Here is a 14,525-nt window from a genome sequence, read left to right as displayed (position 1 = left end):
CGCCGTGCCAGAACCCTGTATGGTCTGTTGTGTCAACCAAGTGATGCAGGCATGAGGACCTTAGCAGCAGCTCCAATGGAACCCCTGCGTGGAAAGAAAGGTACCAAAAAGAAACGCCACAGTCAGCTGACCAGTAGTACCCACATATGCTGGACAGAGGAACACCAGCTGGCATTGGAGGAATTAGTTGACTGTTTGACCAATCCTCCAGTGCTGGGCTACCCAGATTTCTCCCAGCCATTCGTACTGCACTGTGACGCCTCCCAGGAGGGTTTAGGGGCCGTATTATACCAGAGGCAAAACGGTAACATGGTGGTGATTGGCTACGGGTCAAGAACCTTGAGTCCAGCTGAGAAGAATTACCACCTGCACTCGGGGAAATTGGAATTCCTCGCAATGAAGTGGGCAATATGCGAGCGTTTCAAAGATTACCTGTACCATGCCACGTCATTCACAGTTTATACGGATAATAATCCGTTGACTTACGTCTTAACCTCTGCTAAACTGAATGCGACCGGCCACCGCTGGGTGGCAGAACTGGCTGACTACAATTTCAACATCAAGTACCGCCCTGGCCGTGTGAACAGCGATGCTGATGGCCTTTCCCGTATGCCTCTGCAAATTGAGAAATGGGATGAGGAATACACAGAAGACACTCAAGTGAAGGCGGTGAGTGCTGCGCTGAAGGGAAGGGAGACCCTCACTACGTGGATCAGCCCAGTAATCCTAGATACTTTGGGTGGTGACCCAGTCTGCCCATCATTGTCACAAATCCCTACAAAACAGCTAAAGACTGCTCAGGAAAAAGATGTTGAAAAAGTCATTGGTCGGGCCCTGTGGTACCTCAAAAGAGGCCAGCCACCCACAAATGCTGAGAGGAGAAGAGAACACAGAGAGGTGGGCATCCTTCTGAGAGAGTGGAAGAACCTTCACCTTGATACTAAAGGAATCCTTTACCGTCAGACCTCCAGAAGACGTCAGCTGGTGCTACCTCGGGAGTTCCACCTCTGTGTCTACAAGGAGCTGCATGAGGAGATGGGGCACCTGGGAAATGAGAGGACTATGTCACTCGTAAGAGAGAGATTCTTTTGGCCCCAAATGCAGAGTGATGTAGAGCATTATGTGACTGAAGTCTGTGAGTGCCTTAAGCGCAGGAAGCCAAATAAACCCACCCGAGCCCCCCTAACAACAATCAAGACAACTTACCCTTTTGAGTTGGTATCTATTGACTTTTTGCACCTAGAGCCATCCAAACAGGGCTATGAATACATCTTAGTGATCATGGATCACTACACAAGGTTCACCCAGGCTTATGCCACAAAGAATAAATCTTCAAAAACAGTGGCTGAAAAATTGTTTGAGGACTTTGTGCTAAAGTATGGGTACCCTACTCGTTTTCATCATGACCAGGGACGCGAATTCAATAACAAACTGATGGCAAGATTACATGAACTGTGTGGCATCCAAAATTCCAAGACCACACCGTATCACCCCCAAGGGAATGGGCAGGTGGAACGGTTCAATCGGACTTTGCTGTCAATGTTACGGTGCCAACCTGAAGAACAGAAAAGAGATTGGCGGAAAACCCTCCCCAAAGTAGTGCATGCCTATAATTGCACAAAACATGAGGCCACCGGTATTCCCCCTTTTATCTACTTTTCGGGCGCTCCCCAAGACTTCCAATTGATTTAATAGTGCAGCAGATAACCAAAACAATCGTTCAATTTGTGATAAAAGCATGAAATTTGGTACACTTATAGCCAAAGGCATTCCAAAAAGAATTGGATATGGAGCCATCATGAATTTTCAATTTTTCAAAATGGCCGCCAGCAACAACTATTTTCTTATGAATGATATAATATGATATTTCAGACTTATTTACTATACATAGTACTTGGTAAATGTCTTTTGGATAATAGAAAATTGTCATCGAATATTCAAGATGGCCGCCATTTTTCAAGATGGCAGCCGTCACTTGTAGTCCAAGAGCTTAGCTCCCAAATACAAAGGAATCGTTCAGTTTGTGATAAAAGCATGAAATTTGGTACACTTATAGCTAAAGGCATTCCCAAAACATTTAGATATGGAGTCGTCATGAATTTTCAACATGGCGCCCATGGCAGACATTTTTCTAAATGGCCACCAGCAACAACTGTTTTCTAATGAGTGATGGATATAATATGATATTACAGACACAATTTGTTGAATTTATTTACCATATGTACTTGGTAATGTGTTTTTTGGATAGTTGAACATTTTCATTGAAAATTCAAAATGGCTGCCATTTTTTCAGACTAGTTAGATATGGATGATCTCTGTGTCGAATTATACATTTTTCTTGATGCAAGAGTTGAATTAGGAACTTTCTAAGAAGCTTCCATCTATCTCACAAGACTCATATTAAGTGAGGCTAAACCTAGGGTCTCAGGGAAGACCATTCACACTCGCCTTCACAGAAACAGAGAGCTGTGCACTGTAACTGAGCTTTTTTGCACTTGCACTGCCCAACACAACCCTTCTTACATTTGCAAGAGACAAGTTCATAACTGGACTGGCCTGCATCTGGTAGGCATGTCCAGAAGGGTTCATAGTCCCCCTCAGATGTCTTTGACCAGCCCCATTTGCACGGTGAAGGTAGTTCTGGTGTTGACACCAGCACTTGACCCCACACGTGGCCTCCTTGGTATACTGCTCTCTTGACATGCTCTTCTAGGGCAGCCTTGGTCGGAGGGATTGATTGTACATTGTGCCTCTTTGCAAATAACTTCCTCCTTGCCGTATCTATTTCTGTGCATGTGCTGGTTCGGTCATAGAGTAAGAAAATAAACCTCTCAATTGTGGTCATTACCTCCTGTGGTATGTCATTTGGTGCTGAAGACAATTTCAACAGGGCATGTGTAAGCTCAGGAAACACAGTCCATACAGCCCACGCAGTCTTTTTCCCATGGCCAGCAAAGCTTGACACAGTGTCACAAGGTCAATGCATGGAACAATGGTAGTGCGCGTGCTTTCTCAGGCCTCTTTTCTTGCCATTATAATTTTTATTTCGGCTATACGGCTGCCATCTTGAAAGAAACAGTGGTCATATTCAGTTGTGAGGTAGAAGGAAGCTTCTGGCCAATTCCAAAGTTCCAAATTTGAATTCTGCATCATAAAAAATTACTGATTTGACACCGAGATCACCCATATCATACAAGTGACGACTGCCATCTTGAAAAATGGCGGCCATCTCGAATATTCGATGACAATTTTCTATTATCCAAAAGACATTTACCAAGTACTATGTATAGTAAATAAGTCTGAAATATCATATTATATCCATCATTCATAAGAAAACAGTTGTTGCTGGCGGCCATTTTGAAAAATTGAAAATTCATGATGGCTCCATATCCAATTCTTTTTGGAATGCCTTTAGCTATAAGTGTACCAAATTTCATGCTTTTATCACAAACTGAACGATTCCTTTGTATTTGGGAGCTAAGCTCTTGGACTATAATGTTCAACCTGAATCCAGATAACTCAGAAAACACCTATGATGAGTATGTGCAAAGATGGAGAGAGCAAATGACTGAGGCCTACCAGATCGCATCCAGAGCAGTAGAAAAACATGCTGAAAGGGGGAAAAGCCATTACGACAAGAAAGTGTATGGCACAGACCTACAGCCAGGAAGCAGAGTTCTCATCAGAAACCTCAGTGAGCGCGGTGGCCCAGGTAAACTAAGATCCCATTGGGAAGACAAAATACATATTGTTGTGGGCAAGAAAAATGAAGACAGTCCGGTCTTTGAGATTCGACCGGAGGATGGAAAAGGAAGGAACAGGATAGTCCACGGAAATCTCCTTTTGCCTTGCGACTCACTCCCATTGAGTCAAGCTGTTGATGCAAAGAAAAGACAGAAGCAAATAAGACACCCCCAGCAAATTACCTCTACAGCTTATCAGGGACAAGAGGATTCAGATGAGGAGTATGAAGGTGTTCTTATTCCTGTGATTTCAGCGGGGAAAGAAAACAGTTCAACGGCAACTATGCTAAATAACAGGAATATGGACAACAGCAGGCCCGAAGTTAATGTGGGGTCAACGGGAGCAGAAGCGGAATCCACAAGTGAGCCCGAGCAGGAGGAGGACAGCCTAACATCAGCCCAAGAATCAACAGTGTCTGACCAAGAATCTTCAGATGGGGAAGGACAGGACCGCTCCACGGATTCAGTGGACAGCCAGGATCAGAGACTGTATCCTACCAGGAATAGGAGAGCACCGTTGACCTTGACCTATGATAGTTTGGGACAGCCATCCCTGAGTCATCGAGGTGCAGGGGTACAGAATCTGAAAGTATCCTGCCACCAGATTGCAGCGAGTCATGGATTTTGGAGACCATGGCTGTTATAGAGACTGTGAAAAAGAAGAAAATTAAAAAGACTGTTGTACTGACAACTGATTCGCACAGTCACTCCTCACCACAGAGACTCTAGTGTATTTGAGACTGTGAATGACTATGGATAAATAAATTTAAAAAAAGAAACAGAACCTGAGAAAGCTAATGTAAAACTTAGGGTCACTGAGAAGGGTATGGAAAAAAAAAAAGGTTGTAATATGTTTTTTTTCTTATTTAGTGGGGGAGGGTGTAACACTCTGAATTGATTTAAGTATACAGAGGACTAAGCTGTTCACTAATGGAGAGGTCGTACCCTCCTCCCGACAGTAGGGGGCGCCTACACTGCAGGGAACTACACTGTTAGCTAACCAGGAAGTGAAATCCTTCTGACATGGGTTAGAGATCATTGTGATTCTGTGCAGCAGAGTGAACCTGTACCCATAAGCCAGATTCCATACCCGAAAATCTCGGCCACTCGCTCACTCCCACTCGGTCACTCCGACTCCAAACCGGATGTACTCAGGTTCCAATTACTCAGTTGCTTCTTGGAGGAGGCGAGTGGAGTCGAGTGGAGGAGCCTAGGAGGCTCTCTACTTCCGCATTTAGCGAGTGTACATCAAGTGTAGGCTCGACCACTCTCCACATCTCCTCCGCGGCAGACTTCCGCATCACGTGTACACGTTTTGTCTGTTTTTTCCCTTCTCCCGTGACGTATACATGGTCCTCCTCCACATGTGGCCACACAAACAATGCTTGAAACCCGAAACCATGCCCCGAAAACACCGGCTGTCCCCCCCTTCGCCCCCACCGATCACTAGTTGCGCATCTCACACACACACACACACACACACACACACACACACACACACACAGTGTAAATTGACTGAAAAGACGCAACAATACGATATAAAGTATAATACAATGATATACATTGTAATATATTGTGCACACTTATTCTGTCTCAAAAGCTGATAGTTCATTTCTCTCCTTGCATGTCTCAATGCAGTGCATGGACTACTATAAATTACTGTGACAAAGATTATGTTTAAAATAATGTATTGTATTTATATATAGACTGAATATAGGAGAGGACACTTTACGCTTTAACTATAGCCGTACTCATTCTGAACCGATTCTTAAAAATGTTAATTCTCTATTAGCTGTGAAGGGTCTTCTTTCATGTCTATCAGTCATGATTTATTTCGCTATCAAACAATATCAAGCAAAATCACAAAATCGTCTGAGTTGTTTTCTTTTTTCTTCGTCCCAGAAGTGGGGGGGATATCACCCAAACTCTCAAAACCCCGGACATTTGAAGGATTTTATAAAACCCCCCAGACAGCCCCCCAAAAGAGGATATGTCCGGGTAAAAGAGGACGTATGGCCACACTGCATGAATGATGTAATTCAGAGTCAGACATACTCTGTAATATACGGTGGCTGTTATAAGCAGCAGTGCCGTACGGGACTGCTGCGGGGGGTGGGGGGTCTGGGGACTGTATGAGCAAAAAGAGGGATGGGTCAGGATTTAATTCATAAATGTAAGTTTGCTCATCCTGGCGCTTCGTTCACTATTTCAGGAATAAATGGCTTTGCACAAAATGTTAACTATAAAGATAATGTGGCCATCCACATTGATGAATTGTCTATTCTTATATTCTGTATTATTCAATACCTGCATATTATTCTATGCATATACATTATTTTCATGGCAATGACAAGCTATATGATCGGCTCGGTTGGCTGAGTTGGCTGTGTTCCAGTGATCCAGCTGTGTGAGACGTCATAAGTGATCGCGGAATTTGCCGTCGCTTTGAAATGACGCGCTAAGTGCAGTCCGATCCTTTGAGGCCAGCTGGTCGGCCACTCTGTCCTAGCAAATAATCCTCGGCTCCTCGCAGGGGCGGGGCTTAGGCGCGAGTGGAGGAAGCGAGGAGAGTGAGCGAGTGACCGAGCTTTGGGGAATGGAATCTGGCTATAGATATATATAAAGGCTAGATGACTCACCCGCGCTGCTGGCCTATGGAGTACGACGTTGCCACATGGCGGCCATCTTGAAACAGTCATTCATAACATTATGTCTATGGTGCATATACTTTAAAATAACCATAGCGTGCTCAATTTTCATCCGATTTTCAAACGGTTTGGTGTGTTGTAAACACCAAAGATGTAATAAAATTATACATTTATAAAATTATAAAAAAATAAAAAACATGATTATAATTATAAGTATGCAGTATCATAACTATATCTTTGGTGTTTACAACACACCAAACCGTTTGAAAATCGGATGGAAATTGAGCACGCTATGGTTATTTCAAAGTATATGCACCATAGACATAATGTTATGAATGACTGTTTCAAGATGGCCGCGGTTGAGCTACGCTTGCGCCGTCCCCTTGAGCCATCTAGCCTTTATATATATCTATGCCTGTACCCCTTTTCTTCTGTTTTTCAGGTAAAAGGTCATTAGTTCAGCAAGAGAGAAATGTGGAATAAGTTAATAATGGGAAATAGTAGTCTGTTGATCTGTTTCCGTTTAAGAGTCCTGTTTAAAGGCAACATGATTGTTGAGAAATTATCAGACTATGTCTGTATTGTAATTGTACTAGTAGACAACTGAGGTAATGTACTAATGATGATGGTACTGATATGAATGAAAAGAAATAAGACATGATTGGTCTGTTGAAAAGTGAAATGTGAAGAGGTTAAATTGGGGAAATACTCAGTTTGAGTATTCAGAAAATAGAGATGTTAAAATGCCTGTGTTGTTATTTTAGTGGGTAAGATTGTGATTTCCAATTGTATTCAGAACGTCATTAAGGATATTTGGGAAACTGTAATGAGGTTAATTGTTCTTTAATATAGTTATGACTTTAGTCAATGTTGATATTGTTATCTGGAAAAAAAGGTAAAGTGTCTGGTGACAATCTAAACTGTTGACACTGTTAGCTAACCAGGAAGTGAAATCCTTCTGACATGGTTTAGAGATCATTGTGATTCTGTGCAGCAGAGTGAACCTGTACCCCTTTTCTTCTGTTTTTCAGAAATAATAATAAAAATAATTAAATATGATACAGTGGCTGGTTTATTCCACGTCAGACCTGTAACAAAGACAATGGTGAATGATATAGTTATAGCTAAAGTGCTTAATAGCAGATGACAGTGAAGTACAATTTAAGGACTTTTAAGATCTTTTTAATACCTACAAAAAAAAGACCATTACTGCATCAAAAGTAAACAACAAACTATACTATAAAAACTGGTCAAGCATTGGCCAAATTGTTAAATAATATAAGAAAGAGGCAAACATTTTGAAAATAGCTCATCTACAAGCTCACAATGCTTCACAACGTGAGACGAGGCATTGTGAGCTTGTAGATCGGCTGTTTTAATAATATTCATTTGTGGAACTGAGTCAAACACAATTGAAGGCCTCAACTCCTACACATTCCAAGTGTTTGTCAGGGTGGGGGGGGGGGGTCCCCAGTTCAAATAGGATTATTTTGGGGGGTCACGACCTGAAAAGGTTGAGAACCCTTGCTTTATAGGAATAGCCCTCATCCATTTTCAGCCTGAGCTTCCATTTGCTTTTCTCTGGTGACAATCTAAACTGTTGACACTGTTAGCTAACCAGGAAGTGAAATCCTTCTGACATGGTCTAGAGATCATTGTGATTCTGTGCAGCAGAGTGAACCTGTACCCCTTTTCTTCTGTTTTTCAGAAATAATAATAAAAATAATTAAATATGATACAGTGGCTGGTTTATTCCACGTCAGACCTGTAACAAAGACAATGGTGAATCATATAGTTATAGCTAAAGTGCTTAATAGCAGATGACAGTGAAGTGACAATTTAAGGACTTTTAAGATATTTTTAATACCTACAAAAAAAAAGGCCATTACTGCATCAAAAGTAAACAACAAACTATACTATAAAAACTGGTCAAGCATTGGCCAAATTGTTAAATAATATAAGAAAGAGGCAAAAAATTTGAAAATAGCTCATCTACAAGCTCACAATGCTTCACAACGTGAGACGAGGCATTGTGAGCTTGTAGATCGGCTGTTTTAATAATATTCATTTGTGGAACTGAGTCAAACACAATTGAAGGCCTCAACTCCTACACATTCCAAGTGTTTATCAGGGTGGGGGGGGGGGGTCCCAGTTCAAATAGGATTATTTTGGGGGGTCACGACCTGAAAAGGTTGAGAACCCTTGCTTTATAGGAATAGCCCTCATCCATTTTCAGCCTGAGCTTCCATTTGCTTTAGATAAAAACACTTAACCATCCCTCCAGCACTTTAATAACCTTGTTTGGTAACAAAAAAAGTGGATTTCTGTCTCATTAAATAAATGCAAATTAAATGTAAAAAGTACTCACAAGTTATTATACAGGTTGATGCAAATTTCATCCTGACAACCTGAGAGACAGCTGCAGTCCGTTGTTTGACAAAGACCCCTCTGAAGATCTGTTTGGGCAAGGGGACCATTTCCTGTCTGGTAAGATACTCAGCCACACACTTGCCACACACACACACACACACACACACACACACACACACACACACACACACACACACACACACACACACACACACACACACACACACACACACACAGCCCCCAAATGAACACATGCAAATACAGAATACTGTTTTATTTATGTTTTTAATATAGCTTCTGTGACTATATTGTGTATTAAAACACTACAAATGGAAGCTACATGTCATAGCCTAGCAGAAGTTCTGTGTGTGTATATATGTCTGCGCATGCGTGCGTTCATGTGTGTGTGGCAGTGGTGGAAAAAGTACTCAAGTGTTTTACTTAAGTAAAAGTATAAATACTGCAATGTAGAAGTACTCTGTAAAAGTCCGGAATTCAAAATTTACTTGAGTAAAAGTACAAAAGCATTGGTATCAAAATGTACTTAAAGCACCAGCGGTGTGAGCTTGTAGATTGGCTATTTTCAAATAGCCTAGGTATAAAATAGGGCTAAAGTGGTTAATGTATGTTTTATAATGTAATAATTTATATCTGCAGTACTTGAGTAAATGTACTTAGTTACTTTACACCACTGGTGTGTGGACATGCAGGACACACAGGCAGGTGACATTCAGTAGTTGAAGCAGGTTTACAGTTGTCAATGATAAAGACAACAAGTTACAGACAGTCTCCCCTACATTGAATTTAGATGTTAACAGACTGAATATTTGTATTAATTAATTTACCAGACATATCAGTAGACTGAGATATCTGACTCCGATTGTCTGGCTACGCAAAACTACCAAGCCCACAGATTGTCAAGGAAAGGAAGTCACACCTTTACACCAGAGCCTCCCAGGGTTGCATGCTGAGCCCTCTGCTGTGCTTCCTTTAGTTTAGTTTAGTTTAGTTTAGTTTAGTTTAGTTTAGTTTAGTTTAGTTTAGTTTAGTTTAGTTTAGTTTAGTTTAGTTTAGTTTAGTTTAGTTTACTTATATCATCATCAACAGTATCCACATTAGAACCTTACATACTGTATATTTGGAAAAAAATATATTTAAGGGTGACCGAAAAGGTAAAGGCTGAAGCTACTAGCTTACACTGTAGGCCAGTGGTTTTCAACCCTTTTCATGCCAAGGACCCCTAAATTGATATACTTTTGGCCGCGGACCCCATCTGAAAATGTTTTGTGCCAGGGACCCCCAGCAGCAAAGATTTGAGTTAAAAATGTTCTCTTTAAAAAATAAATATATATTCATAGATTTGCACACATTTTCGAGATTTTTCAAAAATAGCAGATCTACAAGCTCATAGCGCGGCACTCGGTGCCGCGCTATGAGCTTGTATATCTGCTATTTTTGAATAGCCAAAGCTAAGCTAAGTTAAAATGATTGTGATATGCTATATTAATTAATTTAGGTCGGGATCCCCTAGTACTCTATCAAGGACCACTGGTGGTCCCCGGACCACTGGTTGAAAACCACTGCTGTAGACCCTATGTGCCTATCTTTGTACAAGAAATGTAGAGGATGTACAGTACTCTCTTTGCCACTCCCAACAAATCAAGTTTTATCAAGTGCTCACACACCTGCCTCTAATAACATGATCACCTCTCTTCATCAATCTACTTACTTTGGTGAAATGTCTGAAATAAAAACAACAACATTAATTTACACAACACTGATGATAGTCAATGAAGCCATTTATGAAATCTATGAAAAAGTTTAATCTGCAACACAATTGTAAACAATGTGGGGGTCCCTGCTTCACCTCTCTCTCAGCTAAGCGGTCCTTGGCCTTAAAAACGTTGAAGACCCCTGGACTAGACCCCTGGGAGATGGATTGCTAAGTGATGGAGCACAACACCTACCATCAGCTCCCAGTACTTACCACACATCTTGCCACACCCAAGCGCTGCGAGGCGCTTGTGAGCTTGAAGATCGACTATTTTTGACAAAGAGGTATAGGTGTAGTCTACACCTATACCTCTTTGTCGAAAAAAGAGCAGACCAAGTAAAATACCAAGCTTCATCTCTCTCTCAGCTAGGGGGTCCTTGGCTTGAAAAACGTTGTAGACCCCTAGCCTGGTATCCAGCCTGCTTCGCTACGTTCGGCAGACTTTTTTTTCTCTCTTCGCTTCTCTGAGAAGCGAAGAGAGAAAAAAAAGCCATAAAACAAAAAGTCGATTGTTAAAAGGTTAAAGGTGTATATTCTAGTTATCATTGCTATAGATTGTTTGTTCAGTAACAGCGGTCTCCCCCGTCTCTTTAATAAACAGAAAATACAATTTCAGGTGGGTTACACATTTCATTCAATCAGAGAGAGCACCCTACAAAAATCCTTTCAATTTCAGTGTTCCAGTTCAAATTATGTCTGCTCATTTATTTGTTTCATCACTTCCTGTATGAGTCCTCTCTCCTGATTCGATGCAATTGGTATCCTGACCTGAAAATGTTAACTTTTTCATCTGTTCACTAAAGAGCTGGAGAGTTGGGGAGGCACCTGTTAAACACACACTCTATAACAGTGATTTCTATCAGAATATAGTTATTTAACATTTCTTTTAACCAAAAAATGTCACTTACACCACCTTGAAGTGATGTCATTGTAACATACGTGGATAGTAATGCTCTGGTGTGGGATTATTATGGCTAATTTATTTTCTTTTTAAAAGACAATATGCATAGAAAAGGACATAACACATGACTATCTGCTTACCAAGTATATTTAATTGGCACAGTTAACACAATACAAAGTATTCAGTGCTCCAAAAAACACAAGCAGGCTACCAAATGGAACACAAACGAAAAGTGCAAAAACACACCATTTGGTAGATTTTACAAAAACAAAACAAAAACATAAAACAAGAGACAAAAAAAAAGAAGTCTTACTTCAAAGCAGAAAAGGTACCAGTATAACTTCAATAGTTTCTCCTTTTCTTTCTTTGTTTAAAATGTATGTATACATTCACATATTTTCTCTAATTCCAATAAGCAATTTCTTCTGTACAGATATAGCCTTCTCTGGTGCACTGGCTAAAACATTGCTATTGTCTACACTGTTAAAATTCTGAGACTTCAGCAGACAATGATAATGTGGTTGAGTGAGCGACTACACAACAACAGGTCAGGTGACCAGCTTCAGGGCCGGTAGTGAACAATACATATACTGTATCTTAAACCCATTTGAAAACATGTTTATAAAAAAACTAAACATGTCATCCCAGCACTATATCATTAAACAATACTCTATACATGTTATTAAACATACAGTACTATGTAGTCTGGTATTTTATCTACTAGGATAACGCTTCATTAACTGTGAAATGTACAACTTAACAAAAAAGTAAAAACATGCAGATGATAGCCTACTGTACCATTACCTCCACATCCATTTCGTAGACTTATTCCAGATTAGAATAAACTGGATCAACTTTTAGGTCTTGGTGATACTGTGAGTGAAACATGAGTTAAAAGACAATTAGCAGCTTTGCAGAATGTGGGTCATATTTGAACAGTGTGATGAATATGTTGTTGGTGCATTTGGTTGACAGAGTTTTATCTTTCACTGAGTTCAGTTCCAATTCCATCATAATACATCACAGATGTCTCGGCTTATTGGAAATTTACTCAACAACCACTTGACCTCAAAAGTATTAATAACTCTGGACAACAGTATGATATGATATGAACAATTAAACAGTAGTCTATGTACTGTACCATTTTCATAGACATCAGATCGCCTCGATCCTTCATTTACACTTGTGTTGCCTAAAGGTAAACAAATAAACATTAAAATGAACACATTTATTTTAAACATGGTTTCGATTGTAATTATTCTGCTTAGTAGGGAAAACAAAACACACCTGAGCTGATGGAATTTAATGCACTTATATTTATCTACCGTATAAAGTTAGAAATTAATTGACAGAAGTACTGTATCCTTAACCAACATGATTGGTTCAGGTTGTATAAAATACATACATTATGTTAACTCAGTCAAAGCAAGTGCAGATGAAGAAGTCTAGTTGTTTTATTTTCATCCTACTTTTTAAAAACATATATCTACGTTTCACACTTACTGCTGTTGATGCTACAACACCTGAATTAAACGACAGAAAACAATGATGTCTGTCTGTCTGTCTGTCTGTCTGTCTGTGTAAAGACTGACCGTGCTGCAGTGGGCAGTAGGCTACACATCATCAGGAACCCCACTTTGATTTTATTTTTTAGACCTCTGCTCTACAACTGAACCTGGATTGGTTCCCTGAGACGGAATGGGTCTGTAATGGAAACAAGATATATATTATATAAATAAAAGTAAGCTGAAATGAAGAAGAAAACAAGATGTAATCTACTGCTGTCATGTTGATGAAAAGACAGAGATCAATACTGTACTTACATGACATAAATTGGATCTGTAAATAAAAAAACTAAGTTTAATTATGACCAATAACAACATACAAGCAGTATGGCAGTTTCTCCTTCATGAGAAAGCTTGCCAACGAGCTGGTGGTGACACTGTCAAAGTAAACAAAACTGTCCCAAGTTACTGTGCTCAGCAGGTGGCGCTAAAACATTTCTAATCAAGTGATAAATCTTTGAAACTGAAAAAAAAGACTCTTAACATTAACATTCTACAGTAAAACCAAATTAAATTAGATTAAATATGGATGGAATGTTTAAAAAGATATACTGTATACTGTATCATTTTCATAATCAGAATGAATCTGAGTGATTATTCACAGCATAGATTGGGTTGCCATCGATTATGTTGCCATAGATTGGGTTGCCTAAAGTTAAACAAATTATTATTTCATTTAGTGTTTATGTTTGTTATTTCAAACATGAATTTAGATAATTATTCTGCTAAACTCTATAGAGGCCCCTCAACATGTGATTCCAATTTGGAGATGAATGGATGCATTTATTATATATGGCACTTTCTGTAAGACATACAGGCTCTGATATGTCTACATCATGTACATTTTGGGGTGGAGGTTCTTCCTTGGCCTACTTGGAGTGTGCATGCAAAGTTTTACACCGATCCAGAGGTATCTGAGATTAGCCGAACACAGTCTCACACACACAAGCACAACATTATGATTTGAGTACAATGTACCACAAGCAATGGAAACAAGCCCCCTGTGGCTTTTTGTGTTATCCTTTTAGAATAATCTTTGACTGTACTACCTGTACTGTTAACAACCTTTTTTTAAATAAAAATATTTATATTTTAATCAATCAATGGTACAGTATGTACTGTAGGTTTTGCGATAGTGACCGCCCATTGTATGGTACTTTTCACCATGTGGGATAAAATGAGTCCACTATAAAGGGTATAATAATGGTCACTATAAAATTGAGATATACCACTCAATCAACATGATTGGTTCAAAGACTGACTGTGCTGCAGCGGGAAGTTCACGTCCAGGGGTCCCACTTTGATTGGTCCTCTGGTTTGCTGCTGAGCCCTGTTTGTTTCCCTGAGACTGTACAGGTCTGTAATTAAAAATACATATTTATCAGTAATGAAGTACAGTAGCTATATAAGATGTAATGTACTGCTGTCATGTTGATGAATAGACAGAGATCAATACCTACCTGATACAACATGGATCTGCAAATAAGATACAAAAAGACCACGAACAGTATGATCAATGTGAAC

Source organism: Gymnoscopelus braueri, assembly GCF_963280865.1.
Source record: "Gymnoscopelus braueri genome assembly, chromosome: 2".
Lineage (NCBI taxonomy): Eukaryota > Metazoa > Chordata > Actinopteri > Myctophiformes > Myctophidae > Gymnoscopelus > Gymnoscopelus braueri.
The sequence above is the reverse complement of the archived record's forward strand: the minus strand, read 5'-3'. Positions refer to the sequence as shown.